The sequence below is a fragment of the Hydractinia symbiolongicarpus genome, chromosome 1 (assembly GCF_029227915.1).
Source record: "Hydractinia symbiolongicarpus strain clone_291-10 chromosome 1, HSymV2.1, whole genome shotgun sequence".
NCBI lineage: Eukaryota > Metazoa > Cnidaria > Hydrozoa > Anthoathecata > Hydractiniidae > Hydractinia > Hydractinia symbiolongicarpus.
In genome coordinates, this window is record NC_079875.1 from 4,661,675 (window position 1) to 4,666,403 (window position 4,729).

The following is a 4,729-nucleotide window of genomic DNA, read 5'->3' on the forward strand; positions in this document are numbered from 1 at the left end:
AAACTAAGACTAACTATTTTGTTTAAGTAAAATTTCTCTCATACGCACTTGGATTTCTTACTAACCATAATTTCCAGGTACAGTATGATGTGAAGTGTGATGCACTCTAGGTAATGTTAACTTGGACTGCGTCCTGATCAGAAAAAATAAACAAGTAACTACTGCTTCAATTGCTCCTTTCAAGAAGTCCTTTTTAACATGAAAATGATCGATCAAACCACCACTCATATGAGTAGGCTGGTTATCAACAACTAGCATCAAATCATGAAGAATATTTCCAAGTAAAATGTTATCTAAGGCATTAATATTGAAATCACCAAGAAGAATATCTACACTGTGACTTGGACTCAGATGGATTAAGGTATCATAAAATTGGTTGACTGAGTTACTTGGTTGTCGATAAATCAGTGCCAATTTTATTGAACACTACCGAAATTTGACATGTTCTTCTAGACTTACAGTTTTGTTATGACAAAAGGCCACACTAATAAATCTATGAATGCTACTGGTATTGTAGTCAGTGAGACAATTATCAAAATCGACAGTTGAAGATTCAGGTGTTAGCTGAGTTTCCGTAAGACATATTACATCTGAATCACAAAGCCTCTTATCTGAAGCAATATCAACTGCGTGTTTTCACAAGGACCTGACATTTAACAACGTTATTGTAATACTGGAAGATGGAGTTTCTAACCTAAAGTTTAAAAAGACTCTCTTGCCTCAGTCTTTCATTTTCCAATCCAGCTTTTTTTTTTAACTCTGATGGCATTTTCTTTATGTTCACCTAACAGGTAAAGCCTGTCTATGTTAATCACACGACTCAGTGCAACATACATTTGACATGCAATGAATTGCTTTTGTTTAAATAGCTCAAAACTAATAACATCAGATGGTAAACGTAGGCGTACCTTCTGACAATTACAAGCCTATGATAACATCAAAGGAAATTGGGTTCTACATATAACTGGAGAGTTGGAAAATCTTTTTTTATTGTTGAATGTTGCTTCTACGCGTTCAACTTTTACCCATCTATTTTCTCTTGTAAAATGATCAGATGACATTGATTTTGCACCCGCTGCTTCATCGTCTAGTTTCATATATATAGCAGAGACTTTGCCATTTCTTGACATAATCTGCACAATATTCCCAACTTGTCCATTTATCAACTTAACATCTATATCTATGTTCCTTGTTATCATTATACGTGCACCTAGTTTAATCTTCAGATTGTATGAAAGTCCTCCGGTTTCACTGAGTTTAGCATTCTGACTCCCTGTCTACATTAGATATTTCAGATTCAGTTGGAAATTTATCAATTATTAAAATTTGAGTTAAGGGTGTTTGCAAGCTGTTAATCATTTCCTTATTGTGTAGATTGGCCGGTGAATTTTCTGCAAAATATGTATTGTTTCAACAGGGCAATCTAGGTGATTTGGAATGACAAAGCGAGATTTAAAAAGATTATTACTAGCTTTATGTAACTTTTTTACTCTTACTTGGTTAAGTAAATCAACAAATTGAATGTTGTCTCTTTGTCTTGTTACTTTTGTTAGTTCTGCAATTCAAAAGTTACGCCATAATTCTAATTTTAAAGGTCCCTAAATGGCAAAGACTTCTTGGAGGCGAAGATCTATGTCTTTAAATAACCTACTGTTAACCATTGAAATTTCATCAATTATAACTTTCCCACTCCTTCACCACCAATCAACAACAAATGGAATGGTTCTATCACTGTAGGGGTGTTAGAATTGAGATTTTTAACAAATCCCCTGCCCATTTAAGTATATAGTTAAAAACATCTCTTTGTTGGCAATTCAGGCTGCGTATACGTGTATTGATATCCAAATCTATTAGTAAAGTTGATGAGATAGAAATAGTGCTAGCAATATTTACTGATTGATTAATTTCACGCCCTTCCTCATTTTCTTCTATGCTATTTATATTTTCATAATTTTCATGCTGACCAGATGCATTTGCTGCCAGATCAAGTTGGTTGTTTAAAACTGTTTAAACGCCTGTTGAACTAATTCTGAGAAAGGCTCAATTAAACAACGATTTTGACTTGCTATATTAATAACACCTGATTTATTCAGTTTTTCTATGTAAGAGTGAGAATTTTCTGAAAACAAGTGTTCTTCGTTGCGAAAAGGGTAATATAAAAAGCAAGTGATGTGCATAATCTTCAGGTCTTTTTGTTTTATTTGGTTCAAAGCATCTAAGAACTGATGGAATATTTCGACATCTTAATTTTTTAAATGAATTCATCAGAGGAATGGTTTTTGGGTAATTTGTCAGTGGGTGGTTACTTTCAATTATTTCATCATCTAATTAACAGGCTGTGAATTATTTTTTTTTGTTGACTCGTTGCAAGTAATAGTATCTTAGGAATTCTGCATAACAGAAACTATCAATAATTTGGTAACGACCCTTAGCAAATGTAGTTTTCGGTCTATCACAATACCTGTCAAGTGTATTGTGTTGTTGTGAAGATAGCAGTAGAATCTTCGGGTAATTCACTTATTTCTTTTCCACTCAAACAAACTCTAAAACGTTTAAAAGGTGCATTACTGTTAGCAAATGAAACACCAGGAAAAACTTTACGTAACCATAGCTCAGGCATGACTAAGTAAACTGCTTCTGACACTTCTCGTTTAGTCACATATGCATTTACTATTGACTTCATTTTATCATGGATTTCCAAGTTTTTCTCATAAGCTTCTTTTACAGCCTGATTCATTGCATTTGAGCATTCATCTTCGGATTTAGATAAATACGCACACATATATGTTATAGCTTTGTAATGATTATAAACAGGCTGTATGTCGAGGTTTGCTTCCCCAGACATAAGTCCAATAGGAAAATAATTATCTATAAAACAGGAATCCGGATTACGTTTCCAGTGCAACTGAAAATCAGTATCTTCCGATATGGAAAGTGCACGATAATAATCTTCCTTTGAAATATTCAAGACTACCTCTGACTTGAAATTCAACTCGTATTGCATAGTATTGGGTTTTTCCAAGAGGACCATCTAGTATGACATCCTTAAAAAAGGTTTCTACTCTATATTGGAAGTGCCTAGCAACAAGAAGAGGATTACTGTTGAGTAATTTACACCTTTCCATATAATCTATAGAATTAATTTCATCATCTGACATATTTCTACCTTTCAATTTACATATAATTGAAACAAGTTCATGCCAACGCAAATCTGCGCAAGGAAGAGTTAAGAAAAGTGTAGGTGGTCCCAACTGTTTAACCATAGCTAAAACTTCTTAAAGGAACTTTTTCCAGTATGCTGGTGTACCTTTAACTAAGCTCATAAAGCTAAATGCCTTGTCATTAGCAACAAATTGTTTAACAGTTTCTTTAAAGTTTTGGCTTAACACTCCAGCCGTTAGATTATCTGATGTTACTTTTTCATTGCAATATTCATTTGACTAGTCAGGTTTAATTGTTGTACAACCGAATTGGCAAAAAATATGTAGTCCGAATCTGATGCAAATTTCTGTGTGTAGTTCAAAAGACACCTTACCTGTTGGGAAACGGTGTGGATGAGCAAGCTCTTCACAATATTTATCATTCAAAATTGAAATGGGTTTTCTGCCTTCCCCTGGTGCTAAATTTAAAATTTCATTATCAATATCATCAGGGGTTGGCATTTTGGAAATTAAAGTTGTTTCATCCGCAGATAAACGGTATTTATCTAATGGGTTTTCATCAGTTTCTAACTCATTATCAGAATCATTTTCTACATCTTTGGTTTCAGGGCTCTCCAACAGAAGAGATATTGGCTCGTCTATATGCTTTAACATATACTGTATATATGCAAAGGATCAATGTCGATTTGAAAATCTACGGAGCTTTCATTTTCATCATTTAAACTTATTAATTCATTGGGAATATTATCCATATTAATCTCAACATCTTTGTACAAATGATTGTTAGATCTTAAATATTGGAGAAGATTGGAGTATTGTAAATATTGGAGTCTAAGTACAAAATCAGGTCTTACTATTTCAAAATAAACATGACTTCTGTATTCAAGTTTACGCTTGAGTTTTATAACAAGAACGCCATTGCTATCTGCTTGTCTTGGTAGAGTGTCTGAAACATCTACATGATCAACAAGCACATTACAGAGTGCCCCTTTTAATTTTGGTGATTGACCTCTGGACATAATTGTTATTTTTTTGAAAATTATTCGTTTTGCTATAAGAATCCTTTCTAGCCGACAAATGGATTTTAGTTCAGAAGGAAAATCAAATATTTGAAGTTTATTAAATATGGATTGACAGGGTAATTTTTTCTTACCCAATTTACCACATTTCTTTTCAAGTTATCACAAGTAAAGCAGATAAAATAAAATCCATCAAAAGATGGAACAATATTGCAATAACGTTCAACAGGAACACCATATTTTTGTGCAACAAATTTTTTAACTATGCGTTTATAGAGACATCTATTGCAACAAACACATATATAAAAGGTCCTTGGTTGATGTGCTTTTTGAAAGAATTTACTCTTTGTCATCATTTGTGGACAATTCAACCTTCTTTTGTGCATATATTTCTTTCTTTTTCTGGCTGATTTCTAATTTAACTTGAGTGTACTTTTCTCTTCTTCTTTCTCTAATTTCGGGATTGTTACGTTTATAATTTTCCTGTATTTCACATTTTTTATTTTGATATTTTTGTTTTACCTTTTCCTTGTTACTTTGATAGTTTTT